Source organism: Notolepis coatsorum, assembly GCF_963971535.1.
Source record: "Notolepis coatsorum genome assembly, chromosome: 5".
Classification (NCBI taxonomy): Eukaryota; Metazoa; Chordata; class Actinopteri; order Aulopiformes; family Paralepididae; genus Notolepis; species Notolepis coatsorum.
The window spans coordinates 58,819,697-58,833,562 of NC_140169.1; the positions used below are offsets into that span (position 1 = coordinate 58,819,697).

General features: G+C 44.2%; 1 protein-coding gene across 1 annotated transcript in view; it reads right to left on the minus strand.

Annotated features, from left to right (window-relative positions):
* The window catches only part of fig4a (FIG4 phosphoinositide 5-phosphatase a), a 490,173-nt gene that overhangs the window by 15,426 nt on the left and 460,881 nt on the right, over window positions 1-13,866 (minus strand). The window lies entirely within an intron of this gene.

The following is a 13,866-nucleotide window of genomic DNA, read 5'->3' on the forward strand; positions in this document are numbered from 1 at the left end:
TCCATCTCATCATATCTTATCTCTCTCTCCCTCTCTCTCTCACTCACCTCCCTCCATCTCATCTCATCGTATCTTATCTCACCCCTCTCTCCCTCTCTCTCACCTCCCTCCATCTCATCATATCTTATCTCTCTCTCCCTCTCTCTCTCTCTCACCTCCCTCCATCTCATCTCATCGTATCTTATCTCACCTCTCTCTCTCTCTCTCTCACCTCCCTCCATCTCATCTCATCGTATCTTATCTCACCTCTCTCCATCTCTCTCTCACCTCCCTCCATCTCATCTCATCGTATCTTATCTCACCCCTCTCCCTCTCTCTCTCACCTCCCTCCATCTCATCTCATCGTATCTTATCTCACCCCTCTCCCTCTCTCTCTCACCTCCCTCCATCTCATCTCATCGTATCTTATCTCACCCCTCTCCCTCTCTCTCTCACCTCCCTCCATCTCATCTCATCGTATCTTATCTCACCTCTCTCCATCTCTCTCTCACCTCCCTCCATCTCATCTCATCGTATCTTATCTCACCCCTCTCCCTCTCTCTCTCTCTCACCTCCCTCCATCTCATCTCATCGTATCTTATCTCACCCCTCTCCCTCTCTCTCTCACCTCCCTCCATCTCATCTCATCGTATCTTATCTCACCTCTCTCCATCTCTCTCTCTCCCTCCCTCTCTCTCTCACCTCTCCCCCTCCCTCCATCTCATCTCATCGTATCTTATCTCACCTCTCTCCATCTCTCTCTCTCCCTCCCTCTCTCTCACCTCTCCCCCTCCCTCCATCTCATCTCATCGTATCTTATCTCACCTCTCTCCCTCCGTCTCTCTCTCACCTCTCTCTCTCCCTCCCTCCCTCTCTCTCACCTCCCTCCATCTCATCGTATCTTATCTCACCTCTCTCCCTCCCTCTCTCTCACCTCCCTCCATCTCATCGTATCTTATCTCACCTCTCTCCCTCCTCTCCCCCTCCCTCAATCTCATCTCATTGTATCTTATCTCACCCCATCTCCCTCCCTCCCTCCCTCCCTCTCTCTCACCTCCCTCCATCTCATCATATCTTATCTCACCTCTCTCCATCTCTCTCTCCCTCCCTCTCTCTCTCACCTCTCCCCCTCCCTCCATCTCATCTCATTGTATCTTATCTCACCCCTCTCCCTCCCTCCCTCCCTCCCTCTCACCTCCCTCCATCTCTCCCTCTCACCTCTCTCCATCTCTCTCCCCCTCCCTCCATCTCATCTCATTGTATCTTATCTCACCCCTCTCCCTCCCTCCCTCCCTCCCTCTCACCTCCCTCCATCTCTCCCTCTCACCATCTCTCTCTCCCTCCCTCTCTCTCTCACCTCTCCCCCTCCCTCCATCTCATCGTATTATCTCACCTCTCTCACTCCCGCCCATCTCTCTCTCTCTCTCTCTCTCTCTCTCTCTCTCTCTGCACGGTTATCAAAGGGCAACTCGATGTACTAGCGCACAAAAGAAGAAAAGATCTGAGGGTGCTTTCACATATAGTTTTGGTGGACTCTGTGCGGTTCTGGTGGTGAAGTTGCAACATTGTTGCATTCGTCATTTGGTTCGTCTGCATTCACACAGCAATTTGTCAAGCGCACCAAACTTTCTGAACAATGTCACGAGGTCGAAAAGGGCGCTCGTCTATTGGACACAATGGAGAGTGGAAATCCCTCCCCTTCAGGAAGTGAAATCCGCGAAAACACAAACAGCCGCAAGAAGCGCGATAGTAGAGGAGACGTGGCATTGATCCATCGTTCAATTCTAACCCATTACCGCCATCCTCTCGCTAAACAACTTGTACACCTCGTTGTTTTTTGTGAGTGCCCACAAGCAGCTGTTTTATTTGGTCTTCTGCCCATATGTCGATCAGGGCTTTCACTTCATCATTCGCCCAAGTCTGTCCACGAGACATGTTTACAGTGTGCTTGTTTTGCAGTGAATGCCGCGCGCCCCGGTAATAATAATAATAATAAGTGTTTTTTTCTTCCTTCTACCCAAGATGCAGTTTATCAGGTGACTTCCTATATTTGGTCCGCGTTTGGTCCGATGAAGCGAACCGAGACCTATGTTTTTGGCGGAGCAGAGTTCGCGTGTTTGGCCCGCACCAGAGTTCGACTGCGCATTCACACCACCCCAAAAAAGCGGACTATCGAATTCTGGTCCGATAGTCCGGACCAAACCGCTCTGGTGTGAAAGCACCCTTAGTGACTAAGTGACCTTTGAGATGCCCTCGCTCGTTAGATTCTTACACCAAATCTGCCATTAAAACACATCTACCGGTGCGTTACTGGATGTGACTGTGTGTGTTTAATAAAGCAGTGTGTGTGTGTGTGTGTGTTTTTGTATGTACGTAATACTATATTTTGTATTTTTTTGCAGAACTCTGCATAACACCTTCCCTTTGAAGAAAAACATCCAATTATTACGTGGCTTTTTTTCCATCTCACTTTTACAACTATTTCCACTTCTCCAAATCAAGTGAAAATAATTGGTCACAGGTCAGGGGAGTAACGATGCGACCTCACAACGATTCAGTTCAATTACGATTAATTCAGGCAACGATTCAATGCATCATGAAATCTCTTCATTTGACCACGATTCGATTCGATACATTTTCGATACATTTTCTATCAGTTAATTCCCCCAAAAATTTTGAATACACAAATGTGGTTGGGGTAACTGATTCACTCAGCATGAATGGACTATAGGTCAATCAAAACAATACACACAAAAAAAAACATAAAGAAATAAAAATAAAAAGAAATTATTTTTTAAATTTCTATTATAATCGATTCTAACATATTCAAATCGATGCAGTTGAATCGTCACATTAGAATCGATGCATTTCGATTAATCGATGCATCGCTACACCCCTAGTGACGGGTATCTTTTGACAGCAGTGTGGACGTTTTCCTCCGTTCACACCTCCCCCTTATCCTCCCGTTATCCTCCCCTCCCTCTCCCCTCACACCCTATTCTTTCTTTCACCTGCTCATCCCTCCCCACAAACCCCGCCCCCCTTTCCCACAAAGCTCAAGAGACGAGCTCACAGACGTGGGGGATCTTGGTCCTTCTCGCGGCCAGAGAAGGCTACTCTCTACCAAACTCCTGAACCTAAATTTGTATTTGATTAGTCATGTTTTAAGTTAACAATACATTTGTATCAACCATGAAGATTTGACCACAAACATAATGAACCTCCCTGGTTCCACCTCAGCAGACACAATGATTATGTCAGTTTAACAATCGGATATACGGCGAAACTGCTCAACAGACAAACCGGGCAATACCCCGCTTTTCATTCCGCGTTTGTTTCCTCTGCAGCCGCGGTCGGTCCCCATGTCAAAATGTAGGAGAGACCCGTCTGGTTACGGAGAACCGACCGACCGTGTTTCTTAACTCGCAGGTGTTGCAGAGATATTGAGGATTAAAAAACGCTGAATTGTGTGGCTTGTTCTCTCCTTTCTCTCCAGGCATGGTGATGCAGACACGTTCTGAATAAACAAACTGATCGCACTACGAAATTAAGTTTGCTGTCAGAGCATATTCTGGCACTCAAAGAGGCAATGTTTCAAGCTTTGTGTCCCGAGTCCCGACATAACACATCTGTAAATATATGTAAGCATCTCTTTCCGACAGAATCTAATACCTTCCATCAATTTTCTATCCGTTCATTGACAGATCAGTGTAGCCGCAGCCTGTTTATTTGACGTGGTCATTAGTACCCATTGTACTTTTTCTAGCCTGCAGCAAATAATTTCAGCACCACACAGCAGCCCATTGAAAGTGGACAGCTCCTACTCACAGACACACAGAGGGAGAGAGAGAGATACAGGGGGAGAGAGAGAGAGAGGGGGGGGGGGGAGAGATAGAGAGAGATACAGGGGGAGAAAGATAGGCTGCAGAGAGAGGGACGGACACACACACACACACACACACACACACACACACACACACACACACACACACACACACACACACACACACACACACACACACACACACACACACACACACACACACACACTTTAGATGGGAGAACTCTAGTGTGACAGAAAGGAGAGACACACGAGGAAAGGGGGGATATGCATTTGTTCCACTCTCTCTCCATTGTCCGCCTGGGCGGTTCTTACATGTATGTTGACAGGTACCGGAGGTGGGCGTGGCATGGAGCGCTAATCAGTGGCACGGGAAACACCTGGGCCCGGTGTGCCCGGTGCTCCCGTTAAAAGACTTGCGGAGCTCAGATGCTGGGCAGGGCACTCTCTCCGTTAGTTTAGTTAGGTGCTTATGATTTCTGTTTGCATTATACAACGTGACACCTATACACTTTACAATGCATGCACTCACTTACACTACCGATATCACTGACTTCACACGCCAATGTTAGTTTAGTTATAGGTATCCTTTTATGTCTTTATTAATTAAATAAATCCTTTGTTAATTGACCTCGGTTGTCTGCGTCTCCCTCGTTGTCATCGCCGTACGGCCGGTTTGTGACACATTGCATACAAAGGGGGAGAGAGAAGGGAGAGGTTCTACCGTACAAAAGAATATTAGTCTGTAAAAGTTTGGCAAGAGAGCCAGTGAGTTGGATTTGTGAAACTGTTTTGTTTCCACATAGTGAGGAGGGGATGTTTTTGTGAGCCTTTATATTTCCCCACGTGAGGTTGGACACCTTTAAATTGTGTGAGTTGCTTTAGAAGTGCGAGAGGGATCCGGGCGGTCGGGTGGCGTAGCGGAGATTGCGCTCGTCACCAATGCAAGAGGCTGTGGTCTCGACTCCCGGAGTCAGCGTTGCCCTGCGGCTCGGGCCGGTCGTCATACTAACTCGTTTGGCTGAGTTAGGGGGAGGGAAGTCGTGGGTGGTAATCTGGCGTTGTGGACAGCGACACCTACAGGTCAGGTCTGGGGCGCCTGCTCAGCGAAAGGCAGGAAGTGGTGAAGGCAGCGTGACCTCCCACGCGTTACACTTCACCAATGAGAGTCCTCGCTGCCAGGTGAGAAGAAGAGAGCCACTGGCTGTCTCCACATGTGTCGGAGGAAGAAGGTGGTAGACTTCAGGGTTCCATTGTACCTACCAGTAGGGGGAACATGCGCACAACAACCAGGTAGGGGAGGGGGGGAATTGGCATAACGACTAAAATTGGGATGGGAGAAAAACATAGAAAATCAGGCGGAGAAAAAGAGGATATAAAAAAGAAAAAGAAAAAAGAAGTGCGAGGGATCCAGGGAATCATCTTTGAGTCATGGAAATCTGGCTGACCAATGTAGAGTTCCTAACGCACACCTTGATGTCACTACTGTAGTCTCTAGTTCATAACACACCTTGATGTCACTACTGTAGTCTCTAGTTCCTAACTCACCTTGATGTCACTACTGTAGTCTCTAGTTCCTAACTCACACCTTGATGTCACTACTGTAGTCTCTAGTTCCTAACACACACCTTGATGTCACTACTGTAGTCTCTAGTTCCTAACTCACCTTGATGTCACTACTGTAGTCTCTAGTTCCTAACACACACCTTGATGTCACTACTGTAGTCTCCAGTTCCTAACTCACACATTGATGTCACTACTGTAGTCTCTAGTTCCTAACTCACACCTTGATGTCACTACTGTAGTCTCCAGTTCCTAACTCACACATTGATGTCACTACTGTAGTCTCTAGTTCCTAACACACACCTTGATGTCACTACTGTAGTCTCCAGTTCCTAACACACACCTTGATGTCACTACTGTAGTCTCTAGTTCATAACACACACCTTGATGTCACCACTGTAGTCTCTAGTTCCTAACACACCTTGATGTCACTACTGTAGTCTCCAGTTCCTAACTCACACATTGATGTCACTACTGTAGTCTCTAGTTCCTAACACACCTTGATGTCATTACTGTAGTCTCTAGTTCCTAACACACACCTTGATGTCAGTACTGTAGTCTCTAGTTCCTAACTCACACATTGATGTCACTACTGTAGTCTCTAGTTCCTAACACACACCTTGATGTCACTACTGTAGTCTCCAGTTCCTAACACACCTTGATGTCACTACTGTAGTCTCTAGTTCATAACACACACCTTGATGTCACTACTGTAGTCTCCAGTTCCTAACACACCTTGATGTCACTACTGTAGTCTCTAGTTCCTAACTCACACCTTGATGTCACTACTGTAGTCTCCAGTTCCTAACACACACATTGATGTCACTACTGTAGTCTCTAGTTCCTAACACACCTTGATGTCACTACTGTAGTCTCTAGTTCCTAACACACCTTGATGTCACTACTGTAGTCTCTAGTTCCTAACTCACACCTTGATGTCACTACTGTAGTCTCTAGTTCCTAACACACACATTGATGTCACTACTGTAGTCTCCAGTTCATAACACACATTGATGTCATTACTGTAGTCTCTAGTTCATAACACACACCTTGATGTCACTACTGTAGTCTCTAGTTCCTAACGCACACCTTGATGTCACTACTGTAGTCTCCAGTTCATAACACACACATTGATGTCATTACTGTAGTCTCTAGTTCATAACACACACCTTGATGTCACTACTGTAGTCTCTAGTTCCTAACGCACACCTTGATGTCACTACTGTAGTCTCTAGTTCCTAACACACATTGATGTCATTACTGTAGTCTCTAGTTCATAACACACACATTGATGTCACTACTGTAGTCTCCAGTTCATAACACACACCTTGATGTCACTACTGTAGTCTCTAGTTCCTAACTCACACCTTGATGTCACTACTGTAGTCTCTAGTTCCTAACTCACCTTGATGTCACTACTGTAGTCTCTAGTTCCTAACTCACACATTGATGTCACTACTGTAGTCTCTAGTTCCTAACACACATTGATGTCACTACTGTAGTCTCTAGTTCCTAACTCACACCTTGATGTCACTACTGTAGTCTCTAGTTCCTAACACACACCTTGATGTCACTACTGTAGTCTCTAGTTCCTAACACACACCTTGATGTCACTACTGTAGTCTCTAGTTCCTAACACACACATTGATGTCACTACTGTAGTCTCTAGTTCCTAACACACACCTTGATGTCACTACTGTAGTCTCTAGTTCCTAACGCACACCTTGATGTCATTACTGTAGTCTCTAGTTCATAACACACACCTTGATGTCATTACTGTAGTCTCTAGTTCATAACACACACCTTGATGTCACTACTGTAGTCTCTAGTTCCTAACACACACATTGATGTCACTACTGTAGTCTCTAGTTCCTAACACACACCTTGATGTCACTACTGTAGTCTCTAGTTCCTAACTCACACCTTGATGTCACTACTGTAGTCTCTAGTTCCTAACTCACCTTGATGTCACTACTGTAGTCTCTAGTTCCTAACACACACCTTGATGTCACTACTGTAGTCTCTAGTTCCTAACTCACACCTTGATGTCACTACTGTAGTCTCTAGTTCCTAACTCACCTTGATGTCACTACTGTAGTCTCTAGTTCCTAACACACACCTTGATGTCACTACTGTAGTCTCTAGTTCCTAACACACCTTGATGTCATTACTGTAGTCTCTAGTTCCTAACACACCTTGATGTCACTACTGTAGTCTCTAGTTCCTAACACACCTTGATGTCACTACTGTAGTCTCTAGTTCCTAACTCACACCTTGATGTCACTACTGTAGTCTCCAGTTCCTAACACACACCTTGATGTCACTACTGTAGTCTCTAGTTCCTAACTCACACCTTGATGTCACTACTGTAGTCTCTAGTTCCTAACACACCTTGATGTCATTACTGTAGTCTCTAGTTCATAACACACACCTTGATGTCATTACTGTAGTCTCTAGTTCCTAACACACACCTTGATGTCATTACTGTAGTCTCTAGTTCCTAACACCTTGATGTCACTACTGTAGTCTCTAGTTCATAACACGCACCTTGATGTCACTACTGTAGTCTCTAGTTCCTAACGCACACCTTGATGTCACTACTGTAGTCTCTAGTTCCTAACACACACCTTGATGTCACTACTGTAGTCTCTAGTTCCTAACACACACCTTGATGTCACTACTGTAGTCTCTAGTTCCTAACACACCTTGATGTCACTACTGTAGTCTCTAGTTCCTAACTCACACATTGATGTCACTACTGTAGTCTCTAGTTCCTAACACACCTTGATGTCACTACTGTAGTCTCTAGTTCCTAACACACACCTTGATGTCACTACTGTAGTCTCTAGTTCCTAACTCACACCTTGATGTCATTACTGTAGTCTCTAGTTCCTAACACACACCTTGATGTCACTACTGTAGTCTCTAGTTCCTAACTCACACCTTGATGTCATTACTGTAGTCTCTAGTTCCTAACACACACCTTGATGTCACTACTGTAGTCTCTAGTTCCTAACGCACCTTGATGTCACTACTGTAGTCTCTAGTTCCTAACACACACCTTGATGTCACTACTGTAGTCTCTAGTTCCTAACACACACCTTGATGTCACTACTGTAGTCTCTAGTTCCTAACACACACCTTGATGTCACTACTGTAGTCTCTAGTTCCTAACACACACCTTGATGTCACTACTGTAGTCTCTAGTTCCTAACACACACCTTGATGTCACTACTGTAGTCTCTAGTTCCTAACTCACACCTTGATGTCACTACTGTAGTCTCTAGTTCCTAACTCACACCTTGATGTCACTACTGTAGTCTCTAGTTCCTAACACACACCTTGATGTCATTACTGTAGTCTCTAGTTCCTAACACACACCTTGATGTCATTACTGTAGTCTCTAGTTCCTAACACACACCTTGATGTCACTACTGTAGTCTCTAGTTCCTAACACACACCTTGATGTCACTACTGTAGTCTCTAGTTCCTAACACACACCTTGATGTCACTACTGTAGTCTCTAGTTCCTAACGCACACCTTGATGTCACTACTGTAGTCTCTAGTTCCTAACTCACACCTTGATGTCACTACTGTAGTCTCTAGTTCCTAACTCACACATTGATGTCACTACTGTAGTCTCTAGTTCCTAACACACCTTGATGTCACTACTGTAGTCTCTAGTTCCTAACACACACCTTGATGTCACTACTGTAGTCTCTAGTTCCTAACACACACCTTGATGTCACTACTGTAGTCTCTAGTTCATAACACACACCTTGATGTCACTACTGTAGTCTCCAGTTCCTAACACACACCTTGATGTCACTACTGTAGTCTCTAGTTCATAACACACACCTTGATGTCACTACTGTAGTCTCTAGTTCCTAACTCACCTTGATGTCACTACTGTAGTCTCTAGTTCCTAACACACACCTTGATGTCACTACTGTAGTCTCCAGTTCCTAACTCACACATTGATGTCACTACTGTAGTCTCTAGTTCCTAACTCACACCTTGATGTCACTACTGTAGTCTCCAGTTCCTAACTCACACATTGATGTCACTACTGTAGTCTCTAGTTCCTAACACACACCTTGATGTCACTACTGTAGTCTCTAGTTCATAACACACACCTTGATGTCACCACTGTAGTCTCTAGTTCCTAACACACCTTGATGTCACTACTGTAGTCTCCAGTTCCTAACTCACACATTGATGTCACTACTGTAGTCTCTAGTTCCTAACACACACCTTGATGTCATTACTGTAGTCTCTAGTTCCTAACACACACCTTGATGTCAGTACTGTAGTCTCTAGTTCCTAACTCACACATTGATGTCACTACTGTAGTCTCTAGTTCCTAACACACACCTTGATGTCACTACTGTAGTCTCCAGTTCCTAACACACCTTGATGTCACTACTGTAGTCTCTAGTTCATAACACACACCTTGATGTCACTACTGTAGTCTCCAGTTCCTAACACACCTTGATGTCACTACTGTAGTCTCTAGTTCCTAACTCACACCTTGATGTCACTACTGTAGTCTCCAGTTCCTAACACACACATTGATGTCACTACTGTAGTCTCTAGTTCCTAACACACCTTGATGTCACTACTGTAGTCTCTAGTTCCTAACACACCTTGATGTCACTACTGTAGTCTCTAGTTCCTAACTCACACCTTGATGTCACTACTGTAGTCTCTAGTTCCTAACACACACATTGATGTCACTACTGTAGTCTCCAGTTCATAACACACATTGATGTCATTACTGTAGTCTCTAGTTCATAACACACACCTTGATGTCACTACTGTAGTCTCTAGTTCCTAACGCACACCTTGATGTCACTACTGTAGTCTCCAGTTCATAACACACACATTGATGTCATTACTGTAGTCTCTAGTTCATAACACACACCTTGATGTCACTACTGTAGTCTCTAGTTCCTAACGCACACCTTGATGTCACTACTGTAGTCTCTAGTTCCTAACACACATTGATGTCATTACTGTAGTCTCTAGTTCATAACACACACATTGATGTCACTACTGTAGTCTCCAGTTCATAACACACACCTTGATGTCACTACTGTAGTCTCTAGTTCCTAACTCACACCTTGATGTCACTACTGTAGTCTCTAGTTCCTAACTCACCTTGATGTCACTACTGTAGTCTCTAGTTCCTAACTCACACATTGATGTCACTACTGTAGTCTCTAGTTCCTAACACACATTGATGTCACTACTGTAGTCTCTAGTTCCTAACTCACACCTTGATGTCACTACTGTAGTCTCTAGTTCCTAACACACACCTTGATGTCACTACTGTAGTCTCTAGTTCCTAACACACACCTTGATGTCACTACTGTAGTCTCTAGTTCCTAACACACACATTGATGTCACTACTGTAGTCTCTAGTTCCTAACGCACACCTTGATGTCATTACTGTAGTCTCTAGTTCATAACACACACCTTGATGTCACTACTGTAGTCTCTAGTTCCTAACACACACATTGATGTCACTACTGTAGTCTCTAGTTCCTAACACACACCTTGATGTCACTACTGTAGTCTCTAGTTCCTAACTCACACCTTGATGTCACTACTGTAGTCTCTAGTTCCTAACTCACCTTGATGTCACTACTGTAGTCTCTAGTTCCTAACACACACCTTGATGTCACTACTGTAGTCTCTAGTTCCTAACTCACACCTTGATGTCACTAATGTAGTCTCTAGTTCCTAACTCACCTTGATGTCACTACTGTAGTCTCTAGTTCCTAACACACACCTTGATGTCACTACTGTAGTCTCTAGTTCCTAACACACCTTGATGTCATTACTGTAGTCTCTAGTTCCTAACACACCTTGATGTCACTACTGTAGTCTCTAGTTCCTAACACACCTTGATGTCACTACTGTAGTCTCTAGTTCCTAACTCACACCTTGATGTCACTACTGTAGTCTCCAGTTCCTAACACACACCTTGATGTCACTACTGTAGTCTCTAGTTCCTAACACACCTTGATGTCATTACTGTAGTCTCTAGTTCATAACACACACCTTGATGTCATTACTGTAGTCTCTAGTTCATAACACACACCTTGATGTCATTACTGTAGTCTCTAGTTCCTAACACACCTTGATGTCACTACTGTAGTCTCTAGTTCATAACACGCACCTTGATGTCACTACTGTAGTCTCTAGTTCCTAACGCACACCTTGATGTCACTACTGTAGTCTCTAGTTCCTAACACACACCTTGATGTCACTACTGTAGTCTCTAGTTCCTAACACACACCTTGATGTCACTACTGTAGTCTCTAGTTCCTAACTCACACATTGATGTCACTACTGTAGTCTCTAGTTCCTAACACACCTTGATGTCACTACTGTAGTCTCTAGTTCCTAACACACACCTTGATGTCACTACTGTAGTCTCTAGTTCCTAACTCACACCTTGATGTCATTACTGTAGTCTCTAGTTCCTAACACACACCTTGATGTCACTACTGTAGTCTCTAGTTCCTAACTCACACCTTGATGTCATTACTGTAGTCTCTAGTTCCTAACACACACCTTGATGTCACTACTGTAGTCTCTAGTTCCTAACGCACCTTGATGTCACTACTGTAGTCTCTAGTTCCTAACACACACCTTGATGTCACTACTGTAGTCTCTAGTTCCTAACTCACACATTGATGTCACTACTGTAGTCTCTAGTTCCTAACACACACATTGATGTCATTACTGTAGTCTCTAGTTCCTAACACACACCTTGATGTCATTACTGAAGTCTCTAGTTCCTAACACACACCTTGATGTCACTACTGTAGTCTCTAGTTCCTAACACACACCTTGATGTCACTACTGTAGTCTCTAGTTCCTAACACACACCTTGATGTCACTACTGTAGTCTCTAGTTCCTAACGCACACCTTGATGTCACTACTGTAGTCTCTAGTTCCTAACTCACACCTTGATGTCACTACTGTAGTCTCTAGTTCCTAACTCACACATTGATGTCACTACTGTAGTCTCTAGTTCCTAACACACCTTGATGTCACTACTGTAGTCTCTAGTTCCTAACACACACCTTGATGTCACTACTGTAGTCTCTAGTTCCTAACACACACCTTGATGTCACTACTGTAGTCTCTAGTTCATAACACACACCTTGATGTCACTACTGTAGTCTCCAGTTCCTAACACACACCTTGATGTCACTACTGTAGTCTCTAGTTCATAACACACACCTTGATGTCACTACTGTAGTCTCTAGTTCCTAACTCACCTTGATGTCACTACTGTAGTCTCTAGTTCCTAACACACACCTTGATGTCACTACTGTAGTCTCCAGTTCCTAACTCACACATTGATGTCACTACTGTAGTCTCTAGTTCCTAACTCACACCTTGATGTCACTACTGTAGTCTCCAGTTCCTAACTCACACATTGATGTCACTACTGTAGTCTCTAGTTCCTAACACACACCTTGATGTCACTACTGTAGTCTCTAGTTCCTAACTCACACATTGATGTCACTACTGTAGTCTCTAGTTCCTAACACACCTTGATGTCACTACTGTAGTCTCTAGTTCCTAACACACACCTTGATGTCACTACTGTAGTCTCTAGTTCCTAACACACACCTTGATGTCACTACTGTAGTCTCTAGTTCCTAACTCACACCTTGATGTCACTACTGTAGTCTCTAGTTCCTAACTCACACCTTGATGTCACTACTGTAGTCTCTAGTTCCTAACACACACCTTGATGTCATTACTGTAGTCTCTAGTTCCTAACACACACCTTGATGTCATTACTGTAGTCTCTAGTTCCTAACACACACCTTGATGTCACTACTGTAGTCTCTAGTTCCTAACACACACCTTGATGTCACTACTGTAGTCTCTAGTTCCTAACACACACCTTGATGTCACTACTGTAGTCTCTAGTTCCTAACGCACACCTTGATGTCACTACTGTAGTCTCTAGTTCCTAACTCACACCTTGATGTCACTACTGTAGTCTCTAGTTCCTAACTCACACATTGATGTCACTACTGTAGTCTCTAGTTCCTAACACACCTTGATGTCACTACTGTAGTCTCTAGTTCCTAACACACACCTTGATGTCACTACTGTAGTCTCTAGTTCCTAACACACACCTTGATGTCACTACTGTAGTCTCTAGTTCATAACACACACCTTGATGTCACTACTGTAGTCTCCAGTTCCTAACACACACCTTGATGTCACTACTGTAGTCTCTAGTTCATAACACACACCTTGATGTCACTACTGTAGTCTCTAGTTCCTAACTCACCTTGATGTCACTACTGTAGTCTCTAGTTCCTAACACACACCTTGATGTCACTACTGTAGTCTCCAGTTCCTAACTCACACATTGATGTCACTACTGTAGTCTCTAGTTCCTAACTCACACCTTGATGTCACTACTGTAGTCTCCAGTTCCTA